This window comes from Felis catus, chromosome B1, assembly GCF_018350175.1.
Source record: "Felis catus isolate Fca126 chromosome B1, F.catus_Fca126_mat1.0, whole genome shotgun sequence".
Lineage (NCBI taxonomy): Eukaryota > Metazoa > Chordata > Mammalia > Carnivora > Felidae > Felis > Felis catus.
The window spans coordinates 26,570,702-26,587,211 of NC_058371.1; the positions used below are offsets into that span (position 1 = coordinate 26,570,702).

At 42.5% G+C, this 16,510-nt stretch overlaps 1 protein-coding gene across 7 annotated transcripts in view; it reads left to right on the forward strand.

Moving 5' to 3' along the window:
* The window catches only part of ERI1 (exoribonuclease 1), a 321,125-nt gene that overhangs the window by 32,452 nt on the left and 272,163 nt on the right, over positions 1 to 16,510 (forward strand). For 6 of the 7 annotated variants that reach the window (XR_006596383.1, XR_006596384.1, XR_006596386.1 and 3 more), the window contains exons 8-9: positions 12,826 to 12,959; positions 14,637 to 14,732. The gene's annotated coding sequence lies outside the window, so the exon portion shown is untranslated. The remainder of the gene's footprint in view (positions 1 to 12,825; positions 12,960 to 14,636; positions 14,733 to 16,510) is intronic. The other variant, XR_006596385.1, reaches the window with a different exon arrangement.

Sequence of the window (16,510 nt, forward strand, 5' to 3'; positions counted from 1 at the left end):
AGTCGGACGCTTAACCGACCAAGCCACCCAGGCGCCCCTCATCCATTGCAGTTTTGATGAAATGTTACTGCATCAGCAGTAGTGAGTGATTTCCAGCCCTGCATCATATCCAGATTAGGGTCTGGATCAATTGATGGTCGAATGCAGTCAAATACCAGGCAGGTGTACGTGGCTTTCACAAAGCAAATGATGCCCTGGCCGAGGGGCTGAAGCAGTGAGGTTGCATTTGGTGGTTAAAATGCAACCTCAACATTTCATTTTCCTAGCAAACCAATTCAGGATGGCCAGGTACGTGGTCTACTATTAACAGGCTTTAGGTTCCAACCCTTCCTCTTCCAAGTATCTTTTTCACTTTTGAGATGAAGCAAGCACCGGCACTGGTGGAACCACTCCCAAAAGAGGATGGCTGTCACCCATGCTTTCTGATTGTGTTGCCAGAACACAGGCAGATGATTTCTGTTTTCGTTTTTGAGAGTGCATGGGTTCTCTGCACGCTGCGCCTGCCTTTATCATCCGCCTTGCAGTGTTGCCACGTACATAGTACAGAGTTAACCTGCCGTTCTATGTTTTATGCCCTGGGACCCTTCTTGTGCTTTTAGGAAGGCGCTGTACGTGCTATTGGACGTCTTCTTCCAGAAGAGCCTGGCTTCATTGCAGTTGAAGACTTGCTTTGGATGGGATCCTTTCTCTTTAACCAACTGCTTCAACTCTGCCAGAAATATAGCAGCAGATTCTTCACTGGTCGTCGCAGCCTCTCCAGTAATTTTTATATTTTTTAGTACAAACCTATTATTGAATCTCTGTAATAATCATCAGTTACTTGCAGTAAAGTGCGTGGTGTCACTTGTTTTAGAGGATCGCCCATCATTGGAGGGGCCAAGCTCCCACTGTTGTGACTGCAGAGGTCCTGCAGGTGGCAGTGGTGGCTAAGGCTGCTGAGATCCTCAGAGGCAAAGACGCAAAGAGGCAAAGTTCTTCTGAAGTCTTTCTACAGCCTCGGTGCTTTCTGGCGTAACGTGTGGCCATCAGTCAAAACATATTTTCTGTTCGTGTCCTCCACCCATAAGTCTGGTGCCTGCTCCATCCTAACTAAGCGCTTACCACACACTGCGGCTTTAACTTTTGCACTTTGAGGTGAAACAGCAAAACTAGCACACATTTCTTTTTCCTTCTTCACAATTTTACAGATGGAAGATTCATTTTTACTGTAGATCTTAGCCTCAGCATATGATTTTTTTTCTTTCCTTCCTAAGTCAGAAACTTTCACCTTTTCACTTAAAAGGAAGTGCTTTATGGCTTTTCTTTGGCTTCTCTGAATTGCCAGTATCCCTACTCTTACCCCTTCAGGCTATTACTGAGTAATTTGGGGGGTTACTTAAACACCAGCACTGCAATACCGCCACAGTCCATCTGTAATGCACATGGTTACTAAGTGACTAGTGGGGGGTAGCATATACAGTGTGGGTATGCTGGACAGAGGGATGATTCACATCCCAGACAGGATGGAGCAGGACAGCTTGAGATTTCATCACACTGTTTGGAATAGAGCGCAATTTAAAACTTAGGGATTATTTATTTCTGGAATTTTTTATTGAATATTTTCAGACTGCGGTTAACCACAGATAATTGAAACTGTGGAAAGGAAAATCGTGGGTAAGGAGGGACTACTGAATTCTTCAGCTCCAGAATTTCTGTTTGGTTCTTTTTTATGATTCCCCCCGTCTTGAACTTGTTTATGTTCATGCGTTGTTTTCCTGAGTTCATTGAGTTACCTATTTGTGTTCTTTTGACTCGTTCTCAGCTTCCTTAAAATGATTATTTTGAATTCTTTTTCAGGAAACTCACAGATCTTTATTTTGGGGGGCTCAGTTACAGGAAAATTACTGTGTTCTTTGATGGTATCATGTTTCCGTGCTTTTTCATGTTTCTGTTGGCTTTACATTGATGTCTGTGCATTTGAGGGAGTAGTCATGTCTTCCAGCTTTTTCTTTGGCCTGGCTTTGATGGGAAAGACTTTCACCTGAAGGTGGCTGTGATGGGATGCAGGGTCTTTGGTTCCTGGGAAAACACAGTGGCTAACTCACACAGCCCTATTTGTTAGCTGAGGTCAATGTTTGCACAGATCAAGGCAGTCTTCATGTCCAAGACTGCAGAGGTCCTGTGGGTGGCAGTGGTGGCTAGGGCTGTTGGGATCCTCAGAGGCAAAGGCTGCTGAGGTCCTCCAGTTCTCCTTTTGCCTGTGGGAGAAGTTTCTAGCCGAGAGGATACTTCTGGGCCCTTGACTGGCATATTGGCGCTCAGAGCAGTAGTGGGGTGGGGTCCTGGGACACAGGTGCATTCATAGTGGCACTGGTGTCTAAGGTGCAGATATGTGCAGATCTCCTGTGAAACCAGGGTTTGAGTCTTGGGCTCCTCTCAGCGACTCAGGTCAGGGGTGGAGAGGGAGATACAGCCGCACAGGCCCTGGGATCATAGGGTGCAGGGATGGCTTGGGTGGCTTGGGGTCCAAGGAGGAGAGTGCAGTCCCAGCACAGCCTGGGGGTGGTGGGTTAACATCCCATCTCTGGTCCTGGTGGGGGGCAGTCCTAGGATGGCAGTAGCACATTGCTGGTGGAGGCCCACTAAAGCCACATGTTGGGACCCAGGGGGAAGGTTGCAGAAGAGCGGGAGCTTAGCTCCTAAGATGGTGTCAGAGTCGTGACCTGGGACTTGGAGGGCGGGAGGGGCGGGGCGGGGCGGGGAGGGCAGGTCTCACAGCAGTGGCAGCATGGCCCCAGTAATGGCAGTCAAAGTGTGACTTGAGATTTTGAGGGTAGGGTATGGAGCAACAGCAGGTGCCCCCGTAATGGTGGGACAAAGTTGTGACCCGGGGTGGGGCACAGAGCAGTGGTAGCTCTGGTCCTGCACATGGCAGGGTGCTGTGGCACCCCGATCTCAGAGACTGGTGGGCGGCCGCAGTGGGGGCCCCTGGGGGCAGGTCTCACGGCAACCACAGCACCAGCCCGGAGGCCAGAGGAAGTGCAACAGCTGGAATCGGCGTTGGCAAAGACCGCGGGGTCGTCTGTTGCAAAGGCTGCAAACGTCTACGGCAGGGAGGCGTCCTGGGGTTCTCTTCTCCCTCTTCTCATGGGGTGAAATCTCTGAGGGAATCCCTCCTGGCACCCGCCTGCCACTGGGGGCTGGGAGAGGAGGTGACACAGCTAAATGCTGCCTGTGCTTTTCTGTGCGGCCTTCCTTGGTCTTCTAGCTCTGCAGGGTTTTTGCTGCTGCTTGGTAGTTCAGAGTTTTCCCTGTTGTAGGGAAACCTAGCTTTCCCTATTTTTGTCAGCTTGTGGTTAGTTGTTTCTTAATGGTTTTTGTGGAGGAGGTGAGCCTTGGGCTCCTCCCAGCCTTCCCATCTTGTTGACACCACTCTCTTCCTAACCTTTGTCGCCCTCCCCACCAATTTGATACTCCTTCTGCCAAATGGACTTTTTTTTTTTTTTTTGGATTTTGCTGAGACTGATCATGCCTGTTCTGATGAGACAATCTTAACATCAGGGTACTGCTTTCTGCTGTTTGATTTTTGTTGTGCTCTGTTGTCTTTGAGGGTATACAGTATTGCTCATTCTTGCAAGGAAGATGTCTAAGAGATGAATGCCATTTAGTAGTCCAGAAAATCATCAATATTAGAAATATTTTTGTCATTTTAATTATTAATAACATTGTAATGTATACTATGTACTATAATGATATTAATATTTATTAATCATTATTAGTTACAAACAACCCTTTGTTTTTTCCTTAATCATTAGGTATGTTTAGTTCTTTGCTTTCTGATTTTCACTTGTTAGGACGTAATGACAATGCTGGTTCCTGCTGTATTATTTCAAATCCACAGTCTTAAGAACCAACTGAGATAGATACAAAACACTGTACTTTGTGTTTTATTTGTTTTGTGTTCTTTTGGATAAAATACGTCTGAAGTGTCTTTTTGTTGCCTAATGATAGATGTTTAATCTGTCTCCTGGGGACAAGTTTCTCCCTGGATTGAAATGAAAAACCGTAGGAGCCCCTAATGCGTTATGTATTAAAAGGAAGATGTATCCTTGAAGACCAGATTAAATGGTCATTTTTTTAAAGATAAGACCACTTCCCTTGCTCTTTGTAGTATATCACCATGAATGTTACCCCCAAAATGGTTGTGCAAAACAGTAATCTGGGGGGGAGAGGGAAAGAACAGGTAGTGAAATTACTGAGAGGAAGACATACAGGTAACTGCTGTTTGGTGTGGGCTGCAGGCGGTGTCACGAAGAAGCTACTTTACATGTGAACTACATGCCCGATAGGATGTGTTGTATTTTGGAGGCAGACTTTCGGTTTCTAAACTGCTATGGAGAAGCACAGACTCTTTGAGAGCAGGGACTGTGACTCCCTTACATGTTTGATCCCAGCCATGTGGGATCCCAGTAATAGTTGAGTCCAGTGTTAATGAACGAATGGCAGCATTAAATAGGGTTTTTTTTTTCTTCTTAGAGTTAGAAGTTCCCTCATTATTCTGCACCATGAACCTGTATTTGAAATCTCCCTGCCCCCACAAACCTTCCAAACCCCATAAGCTTCTTAGTCCAGAGCAGGGGTTGGCAAACTACCACCATGGGTCAAACCCACCCTGCTGCCTGTTTTTGTATGGCCTATGAACTAAGGATGGTTTTCACATTTTTAAATGGTTGAAAAAAATCAAAAGAATAATACTACTTTGTAATGTGAAAGTAATGTGAAATTAAATTTCTGTAAAGTCTTATTGGAACATAGCTACTATGCTCATTTATTTGCATATGGTCTCTGGCTGCTTTTGTGTTGCAGTAGCAGAGTCGAGTGGTTAGAATAGAGGCCATCTGGTCAGGAAGGCTGAAAATATTACTGCCCCACCCTTTGCAGAAAAAGTTTGCCTACCCCTACCTCCTTGATCTATAGAAACATAGGAGTTCCATCAGTAAATAAGAAATGAACTAGCTTTAGAGCTGGATGTTAAGGCACAATGAGAATTGCACCTACTGTTGAACACTGTGAAAGCACTTTAAACCCCTCTTTATAAGGATCCTGCAGGCTAGGCATTATCATCTCCATTTTACAGATGGAAAGGTTGAGGTACAGAGAGGTTACCTTGGCAAAGATTAAGCAGTGGGAATTTCCAAGTTAGGCAGTCCCACTTGAGTCTTTGCACTTTGCCCCTCTGCTATGCCACCACTCCTTAGAGACCTTTGCTCATTTGATATTCCAAGAACAGATAGGTTGTCCCAGGTAGTCGGAACATCTTGCTGCAATTTAAACTAGCCATTTTCAATGTCTGGTTGTACTTAAATGTTACATGTCAGGGAATAATTCGATGTTCATTTTGAACAGAATGCATGAAATACTGTTAACTTTAAAGGTAACAAGCTTTCAAGGCTTGTTGGAGCTGGGGGTCAGTGGGGAAGGAAAAAGATTTATATTTAAGTTTTTTTCACTGTGTTCTCAAAATGAGGTCTATAATGAGGCTGTCGAGGGGTGAGAGGTGGAGGTAATTGTTTTTAATGGAGCCTGTATTAAGACTTGAGTAAAAGGCTGATGTTTTGGAGGCTTTAAGCTCCATCTGCTTTTGTACTTCTAAGGGAGTGAAAATTTGTCTGGATTTCTTTAGGGTGAATACTGAAAAGTCATTTTGGAGTCATATAGTGCGATCAATAACAAATTTAGAACATGAATCCTTTTTTCCCCTATTGAACGAGAGAACAGAACAGGACAAAGCATATGGTCTTCTATACAGCTGGTGATGGCAGAAGTCAGAGATTGAGCCTTCCCCTCCACACATCCATCCTTGCTTGCGGACCTTGTTCCATTGAACATAAACCTGTGTTCCTTTTGGATTTATTGTTGTCAGTAGGCCCATGATTATCCCAGTCACGTAGGCTTGAAGCCTTGGAATTCCTTGTGGTTTCCCCTCCTCACTTAGCAGTATGTCCTTTGATTATTTTTCAGTCACAGGATCCTTAACCCCAGTCTGTTTTCATCCTGGCTACCCAGACTGTTGCTAAAATTTAACTGACTCTTCTCTCTTGCTGTCTCTCCCTACACACTACTACTGTCATTAGAGAAGCTTCCTAAAATGTTGCACATTGATCTCAGAAACCTGCCCATTTCTCATAGGGTAAAACATAGGCCTCCACAGGCATTTAGGCCCCTCCACAGTCTGGTTTCCACCTACCTTCCAACTTTCACAGCAGCCGCCTGCTCTGGACTAATCACTATTCCACTCACCATCATACCTGCATCACCCCTACACCAGCCTGCTTCAGTCCCCAGCAAATTAGCTCATCAATCTTGTTCTCCTGCTTCTAGTTTTTTTTTTAACACCTGCTGTGATCCCAGCCTTCTCCTTCCCAGACTACCCCGACTTTTGGCAATAAGTCCCGCTATTTGTTAACACTTTCCTTATAGTCATCGCACAGGTTCCTATTTACCTCTGTGTTTTTTCTGTTCTTCTGACGAGGTTGTAAATTCTTCAAGTTCACGTTCTTGCATGTTGTATCCCTAGGACCTAACACATAAAGGATGCTCAGTTAAAAAGAGTTAACGGTAGCGAAATATATTCCATGAGATCAGTACCTTTTTCTGAAACTGCAAAGGGTGGAGAAATTAAGTCTTGACTACTCTCTGATAAAAGAGTTGCTGCATGGGCAGAGTTATAGCTATGGGCTGTTCCCTTCCCTGCTACTATGTGCCATAAATAGGTTTTTAGAGACTTTGACTCTATAGCAGTAATGTGTAATCCCTGTCTATGCTTGGCTTTCCCTCTAGGTGCCAGGAAAAGCAAACAAATGTTAAGCTCTCCTTCCCAGTTTACTCTATACACTTCTGATGAAAACTCTGCTCCAACTATCATTGGCTTTGAAAAGATCATTGCTTACTTTTCCTTTGTCTGGAGCAGTGATTTTCGAAATTTTATGCACAAGTACTTACAACTTTTTTGTAAACTATTTTTAAAAGGAAACTGTTAACACTGCATATTTAAAGCTGTCCCTAAGTTTAAATATTGGCAAAAGGATATAATTTCCAGCATAGTATACATATTGACATTTTAAAACAAAATGTTCATTACTCTTTCAAATATATCCAGTTGAGTCTAAATAGCATAGAAATTTAATACCATCAATCACTATAGAAAATACACAAGACATTTTACATTTTACAATTTTTACAATTTTTAATTTTTCCTTTTTCTTGGACTTATATTTTCATTGCAGTTCCCTCACAATATTTTATCCTAATGTAACACAGAAAAATCCTACCGTAATACCTAGATGGGACTTAAAAAATTGAATTATTAGGGGCACCTGGGTGGCGGTTAAGCATCCGACTTCGGCCTAGGTCATGATCTCACGGTTGATGAGTTCAAGCCCCGCGTCAGGCTCTTTGCTGACAGCTTGGAGCCTGGAGCCTGCTTCGGATTCTGTGTCTCCCTCTCTCTCTGCCCCTCCCCAGCTCATGCTCGCACTCTGTCTCTGTCAAAAATAAAAAAACTTAAAAAAAAATTGAATTATGAAAATGTGAGGTCATATTATTATAATCATTATGGCAAAAAAACCCAAAAAACAAAAAAACAAAAAAACAAAAACCAAAACCAAAAACAAAAAAACAAACCCTGTATGTTTTAGTCTGTATTGTCACACAGGGCAAAAGTAATGGTAAGACCAATCACTAAACAAAGTCCAAACTGATCACAAGGTGATCACTTTCTACCCACCACCACCAGTACTTGCCTTCCCTAGAGAAGCTTAGAATGTTTGAGAATAGGGGGCTGGCTTGGAGGATAGGGGCCAATCCCATTAGATCAGATTTTCACTTTCCTGGAGTTGGTTGCCTTAGAATTTTACTGTATATTTGTACGCTCAAAAGTCCTATCAATTATGCTATCCACGTCTTTGCAACAAAAGCAAGTATATACATTTAAATTTTTTCTTGTGATCCTTAAAGCTGTGCTAAATTTCTATGTTGAGTTATTTAAATAATTTTATGCAATAAAAATATAAGTATATTTAAAAATTTGATACTTATTAAATGAGATGTAAAGTTTTTGGAAGTCCTCTTTTAATGAGATTATTTTTCAGATTAGTTTATGTGTCCTTGGATAAATGTGGCATTTTGAGAATGAAAGATCAGCATTAATTCCGTTTCTGTCTTTGCTTGAAAACTGCCCCTAAATCAAGAGATGGGAATAGAAGTAGCTTTAAAAACCACTTTACTCAATTCTTTAAATTCCATCCCCAAAATCACATTGTGGTTTTAGTCATCCTTCAGCCGACAGCATGATTAGTTTATTCTTCATTTTTTAGAAGAATTCTTCATTTTTAGAAGAGTTTGTTATTTAGAATTGTTCATTCTCAAATTTAGGGACATAAACTCAAAGGGCTTTATCAAGACTATCAAAGATTGCTACTTGTATCTGTTACTCTTTGACTTAGAAAAGCTTTATATATATATATATATATATATATATATATATATATATATTATTTATTGTTTATTTTTGAGAGAAGGGGGTGGTGAGAGTGAGTGGGTAGAGAGAGGGAGAGCCAGAATCCGAAGCAGGCTCCAGGCTTCGAGCTGTCAGCACAGAGTCCGATGTGGTGCTCAAACGCATGAACAGTGAGATCATGACCTGAGCCAAAGTCAATGCTTAACTGACTGAGCCACCCAAGCGGCCCAAAAAAGCTTTATTTAATTCAATATATGTAATCCAATTGGGAAATCCAATCTGTTACTTTCAAAACACCTTTCAGATATATTCTTTTGATAAATTAGTGTTTTAAATATATTTTCATCATAATATATGTTTCATTAAATATGTAATTCATGAAAACCTTGGAGCTGCACATTTAATCAATTTATGGTAAATGTCCACCATTTAATGAAACCAAGTCAAATATCCACTGTATCATCAATGAAATAACTAAATCAGACTTTCTTTCTATCTGAAAAAGTCTGACTTGAAAATTTCAGTGTTGTGTTAGTGAATTTTGAAGAATGTTATGAAAAATCATTAAGCACATGATAGAACACTTTTTGTAAGAGATGAATAAAAGCAGTCAAGGTCTAAAATCACACAGATTTAGCATAATTTTTAAAGAAGCAAGATAAATCAATGTACTCTTTCTCAGTATTTAACTTGTAATAAGTCATCTGTAAGCTAAGATTATGTTATTTAAGAAGCAAGTAGGTTTATAAGGCAAAATATTCTTTCAGTAAAGCTGTGTGCTTATAGTGAACTAAAGAATTGGTTCACTCAATTCTTGGTAGAATTAAGAATCAAAAATAACATTAAATTTATTAGATGGGATCAGACTTTTCCTATAAAATGTTATACAGGTTGCTAAAAACTAACTGGTGTGGCAGCCAGAATCTATTTTCTGTTAGTAGGTGGTAGGAAATATTAATCATCTCATGAGATTAAATTAAGATTTGGCTGTATTTGGAATAAATATTTCATGATATGCATGGAAAGTTGTTTGCAAATTTTATTCAGTGCATCATGAAAATTTTGGTAGTTATATTTTAAGTTAGAATTAAAATGGTCAGCATTGGGGCAACTGAACCGCTCAATTGGTTGAGTGTTCTGCTCTTGATTTCGGCTTGGGTCATGGTCTCATGGTTTGTGGGTCTGAGCCCAGCATTGGGCTCTGCTGGCAGCGTGGAGCCTGCTTGGTTGGGACTCTCTCTCTCCCTCTTTGTCTGCCCCTCCCCTGCACACACCTGTTCTCTCTCTCTCAAAATGAATAAACTTTAAAAAAAAGGAAAAGAAAGTTCTCCTCCTTAAAAACATAAATGATCAGCATCACTAAACTGTTCTTGTTTTGACTGCTCAAAGGTAGTTTTCTTTCCAGTCAGTGATGGTTCCAAAGATGAGTATTTTATTCTGTTTTTATTTTTATTTTTATTTATTTTTTAAGTTTATTTATTTTGAGAGAACATGCGAGTGCACGCACACAAGCAGGGGAGGGACAGAGAGGGAGCGAATCCCAAGCAGGCTCTGCACTGTCAGCACAGAGCCCGACTGAGGGCTTGATCCCACAAACTAAAATGATGACCTGAGCCTCCAAAATCAAGAGTTGGACGCTTAACCAACTGAGCCACCCAGGCACTCTAAGATGAGTTTTAAATAGCAGGAAAAATTACTTATGAGAAAAGATGTAGCATTCGGTATTTCTTTCTTTTTTTTCTTTTTTGAGTTTATTTGTGAGAGAGAGTGTAAGCAAAAGAGGGGCAAAGAGAGAGAGAAGAGAAAGAATCCCAAACTGGCTCTATGCTGCCAGCCCAGAGCCCAACGTGGCTCACGAACCATGAGATCGTGACCTGAGCTGAAATCAGGAGTTGGAGGCTTAACCGACTGAGCCACGCAGGTGCCCCTAGCATTTAGTATTTCTCGCCGGTATTTCCTGCTTTGCTGGTGTGGCTTCCATCAGGAGGGATGTACTTCACAGGAATCTGAAGATGAAGTGGCCAGTTTGTTAAAACCCTCATCCCTTCCACTGTACTACACTTTACCACATGCCCAAAACTTGAGCATTCTTACGATTCCCCAGATGCCCCCTCTCTAAATCTCCCTTAACAGAAATACAGAACAAGGAAAGTCAGGAAGCCCCAAAGACTAACAACACACTGTGCTCTGTAGATCTTAATGCCTCAGGGCGGTACAGTCTAGTACAGGTTGGAGAGATGACTGATGTGCCTTTGGATGGAAGGAATATTGTGGATTCAGTGTGGTTGTCTTTCAGATTGCTCAGTTTGAGGGAAGGGTACGTATGGAGGAAGTTTCCTTTAAAATTACCCTTGAGGTGCCAGGGTGCCTCAGTCTGTTAAGCGTCCAACTCTTAATTTGGGCTCAGGTCGTGATCTCAGGGTTCATGAGATCGAACTCCATGTCAGTCTCTGTGCTGGCAGCATGGAGCCTGCTTGGGATTCTTTCTCCGTCTGTCTCTCTCTCCTTCAAAATAATTATTTACAAGAAAAACTTTAAAATTACCCTTGCTCAAGGACCCCTTTAAAGGTTTTAAGGTACCCCTCATAGGGTTAAACAAACCCCGTATGAAGGCCTCTGGTCCAGAGTGTTGAAAAGTTCTGCCCTTATTTCTGTGTGTTGTAAAATGTTTTCCATGAGTGATACTGTGGGTTTTCTTGAGTCTACGTTTGATAAAAGCTCTTATTTAGGACTTTCTCGGTGAGCACTGAGAAAACTCGTTTAATCTTTTGTAGGGGGGTGTAAAACAAACTATCGTGCCCCTGCCTCATTAATGTCATAAAGCTTATCCATCAACCAGCCAACACCAAGCCTTTTGAGTTCCCTTTATCAGATAATGTCAAGAACACCTGGGTTAGCGTTCTTCCCACCTCAGTCTAGTGCTTATTCAGCCCTGAGCTGTGTTGAAATTGCACACATACTAGGTAGAATGTTATGAAACAGTTTTCAGTGCAGACAGCTGAGACCCAGTCACTTTCTCTGTTGAGTGTTTGAGCGATTACACCGTACTTCTGCTAGCTTGCTTAAAACGTATAAGGGGCCCCACAGGGAACAATGGCCATGACTTTTGTTCGTGCTCTGTATATAGCGAGAAAAATGTGGGAACTACAAACAGTAACTTAATGATGACTCAAGAAGTTCAGGAAAGACAGGTATGATATAATAAACAAACCTCAAGTCCTAACACTTGTGTTAGATCCTGCATTCCTTATACAGGCAGCTTCTTTGTGTTGTGTCAAGTGGTGTTTGGGGAGAAGGGAAGGGAGGGGAGCTTTTCAAAATAAGATGTAGTAGGGGCTCCAGGGTGTCTCAGGAGGTTAAGTGTCTGACTCTTGATCTCAGGGTCGTGAGTTCAAGCTCCACATTGGGCTCTGCACTGGACGTGAAGCCTACTAAAATAAGAAATAAAAAATTAGATGTAGTCAAGTTTCAACTTAACAATTTAAAACATTCTCATATGTGATTTTTTGCTCAAGTTGTATAGACCAAATGCAGTAAGAATCATATGCTGTCTCTTGAGAAAAAGGTTCTTTATTATTTGAGAAAGGTTATTAATCCATTCAAAGACTGCACTCTACTACAACATTTTTTATGGCCTTGCTGAGTAAAGTCATTTGTTCCAAGGCTCTATTTGACTGTCAGGTTTGGGGAGGAAATTTACTACTTCTGCTCAAGGTAGAAGGGAATAGAATAAGATAAGCATTAGGAATTTCTCAAGGCTAAGAGGAATCTCTGTACAAAGAAGAGGAAGCACTTGGAGGCTGTATAACCAGAATGCCTCAGCCGGGGGATATTTCCCTAAGCTTGTGTCCTTGCTCCTCACCTTGCTTTACTGTCTCCCTGAGATGCACAAGATTTTATCAACTCGCTGCAAGAAGTTCCTAAAATCGATTGCCCTGACCCCTCTTCTGAGTTCCAGAAGTTCTTCTGTACCAGCTTGCTGGATATTTCATGAGAGTCGCCAGCATCTTAAAGTTAACACATTAAGAAATAAAACGTAGTTGTCCCCCCAGCCCCACCCTCCAGGCTATACTTCTGTCACCTGCTCATCACTCACATTCAGAATCTGTGGCAAAGCTGCCAATTCCCTGTTCTTTACGCTTCTGGGGAGGCCTCATTTGTCACACTGCAGTGTGGTTTGGCGTCCTGCCCTTGGAGGAGGCCGAGATGTGATTACCCTTTGCATCTAGAATGAAAAGTTTGCTAATGAAGCTGGAGGAAAATGTTATGCTTTCAGGAGGCGACGCCTGAGCTTGCTTGAATCAGCCTTTCCCTCTCTTGCTCCCAAGTATAGGGCCATATATCTGCCTGGTGCACCTGTCATCTCTACAAGGCCCTGGACTAGTTTGCTGTAGCCTCTGGAAAGAGAAGAGTTGGCTACCGACTCCTTGCCATTGACGTTTCATCTCATTTGTCGGAATAGGTGGGCTTTGCCTCTATTTTTTTTTTTTTTCAAGTTTTTATTTAAATCCCAGTTACCATACGATACGAGATTAGTTTCAGGTGTACTTTATGTCTAAGTGCATCTCTCTAGGTTTCTAGCCTTTGAACCATACTTGAGCATGGAGAGGGTAACATAATTCTGATTTAAATTTTGAATTTTCTTTCTACTTCTTCACTTATAATTCATGCAAACTATTTCTGATATCCCCTAGAACTCTTGTGTCCTAAACATCCCTCCTGTAAGGCGAGTGATGAATGTGTTCCCGTGTGGGCTCTCAGATATGGAGATGGTGTGTTTGGGGAAACTATGCAGTGCTGTCGCCTAACTGCCCGGTTTCAGGCTTGGATGTGTGACTCTTTGATGACTCGGTTATGAATATTCTGAGAGCTGTGGTTGGCCCCGTCACCCTGTCCTCATACAGTCCTTACACATTCTCAGACCCTGTCATGCAGGGGCCACACCTAAAAGAGCACCGTAGAAGTAGGGCTTCCTTGGAGTTTGGTGGTTCCATGGACAGCAGTGGAGAAATCTTCTCCTCAGCCATGTTGAGTAGAAGCAATGCAAATAAGCATAGGCTCACATTCTGGTGGAAGGTTTTAGGTAGACACTTCTAGAAAATTATGTACTTGATAACAGGAGAATGTTAGACACGTTTTGAAGTTCAGATCAGTGATGTATCATCCACAGTTATGTATTTTCAACCAACGAATACTTATTGAATATTTCATTCTAACTCAGAAAGGAAGGCATAAACAGGGAAAGATAGCTAACTACATAAAGTAACTAACTAGCTAACTAAGTAGCTGACCATGTGAAGTAGGTTTCAAAAGGGGCCTAACTGTGCAGCCTGGTGTTTAAGAGTGTAAGGGTTTGGAATCAGATCTGGGTTTTGATCCTGGTTCTGACATTGGTGCTGTGGCCTGGGCAGGTTACTTCATCTTTTTCCTCCCAGTTTTCCCTATAAAGCTTTCTTTGTAGGCTTGTTGTAGGAGTTAAATGAGCTAATATCTGAATCATGCCTAGTGAATTATGGCTGATTTAGCTAGACTATCTTAGAGTAAAACACAAATAAAACATCTTCAAAGTGCATCACGATGCTAAAGGGTGTCCTAATAACCATGGCATACTGGAGGCAGGGCCACAGGTCGAGGGCTCCTTCATTTTCTATGATTAAGGAATGAGCGATCCCAGAACGTGGGATGGTGTTCAGATTGGTGGCTCTGGCTGTTACAGGGACAGAAGGGAAGCCAGGGGCCAGGTTGGCAGACACATCACTACATCAATTCAGCAGAAGGAGAGTTCACACCAACCCCCAAACAAGCAGATTTAGTTACCAAAGTGCCAACTACCCATCATCAAGTGGAGGTGATGGGAAAGTAACATGATTACAATCCATGATACGATCATGGTACATGGAGGATGTTAAGGGAGCAGAAGAAAAGATGAATAGACTAGAGAGTCAGAGAAGACTTCCTCTCAGTGGAAACACAAGTTAAGTCTTAAAGAACAAGGCAATAGACATTAAAAAGAGAAGAGGTAACTGTTTATCAAGCAGCAGAAACAGCATGTTGTAAGAAATGAAAACATGGGAACCAAAACATAACCCTATTCTCTTAAGATTGTATTTTCCCAATGGAGTTCTGTTTTTTCCCCCAGCGTGAAGACCTAGATTTTAAACCTGTTCTGGACTCTCACCCTGACCCACAGAACCTGCATCATCTGCTTGGGTAACACCGAACCAGATTTCACCTGGTAAGAACTGTTCTTGAAATGTTGTCTAAAAGTCCTGACCATGAAGCCTTTAAGAGCAGTGATATTAGATCCAACTCTGAGCTGGCTTCTCAGATTTCCACTCGACTGGTTCTACAACAAGTGCTCTGTGGGGTAGGGAGTTCCTCATCCCACTCACGTATATTCGCACTGAAATGAATTGCTCACTCCAGCCTTATAGTAATAGCCTCCAACAAACAGTAGATAGCTTAAAAGGCAGTCTTTTGTTAGACCTTAGTAGAAAGATTAATGGGTACCAAAGAGTTTTGTCTCCTTGGCTCTCAATCTAATTTATCATCAGAATTGCTTAAGGAATTTTTAATGCAGAGTCCCGGGACCTACTCCTACAGATTCCAAAGCAGAGCCTGGGTCTGTATTTAAAAAAAAAAAAAAAAAAAAAAAATCTCCCACAAATGACCCTAGTCCACAGCTGTATCCGGGAGCCTTGGTTGAGAAGACAGCCTCTGGGTTCTCTGTCCACTGACCGTCGCTGATGGAATCTGACCAATCACACTCTCTTGAGTCGATACTGGAAGCCACGAGTCATTTTGGGCACCTTTCACATGGAAGTAATAAGCGCTGAGCTCTGATGACAGCAGCATTTCTCCTTGTCCACAGAGGCAGTAAAAGCCAGTCAGCAAAGAGACAAAAAGCAGCAGAGATGCAAGGCTTCAGAGATGAGACATGGCAGACATGTCCTGGCAGCTTTCCATTTCCAGTTTCTTCCGGAAGCCTAGCCCCCCTCCTGTCTTTGCTTCCGTGAGGTGTTTCTTTATCCTATAATAAATTCCCGTCTCTGGCTCAAGCCAACACCAGTTGGTTTCAGTTACTTGGAATCAAGGAGCCCAACTACTCCAAGTCTAACTCAAACAGCCACTCTAAAGAACAATCAGAGAAAACACTTTAAACACACTATGGTATGAAATATCAACTTTCTTCCCAAACAAGTCTGGAAAGGGGCTTGGGGGAGGGAGAAATGAAACACTCTTACTATCGAGTAGTTTATTCCGTAACTAACTTGGTACAAGGGGTACTCCTTTATGGAAACAAGAGCAAAGACATTATATTGATTTGGAAGAAACGAAAGGGAGCAGTGGAAGCCACACAAACGAACAGGGCCCAGATGGGGCTCCCTAATGGAAAAGGAAATATAGCCAATCTTGTGGCACAGATGATTTCTGAGGCCGAGCCAACCTCAGTTATGCTGGTCCCGATCTGTACCTGCTGCCTCACCCTCTCTGAATCAGCCCAAGGCTGGTGGAGGTCTCTGAACCGGGCCAGGGTTTTTGACTGGTTGGGTTCAAACAATCAACACTGCCTAAGAAACAAATAGAGCACAGCTGTTCTCAAATGGGAAAACAGGCGAGCTAGTCTTTCCCGAAGGGAGCCGTCCTTGCCAAGCCAGGATGCCTTAAGGGTCTTCCTGCGCAGGGCATTTAAATACTCCTCTACTCTTGAACAGGAAACTCGTTCAACCCTCCTGGCCACCATCACACACCTGAAAACCAAACAGACATTCATCCAGCCAGGGGACTGGGAATTTAGAGCAGCGTCACCGAGCAGCTGCTTCCTCCCCTGGTAAGCCTGAGGCCACAGAGGCAACGTGGGAGGAGCAGCCCTGCTCCGTTGGGTCCTGTGGCCGCAGAACAGCCCCTGAGCTCAGCCGGCGGACGCCTGCCACTGGAAATAAGATTAGAAATGGGCCAGAGCAGTTCTGACGCAGAAAAAGCCACCCCAAACAGAGTAAAATTGGGTTCAAA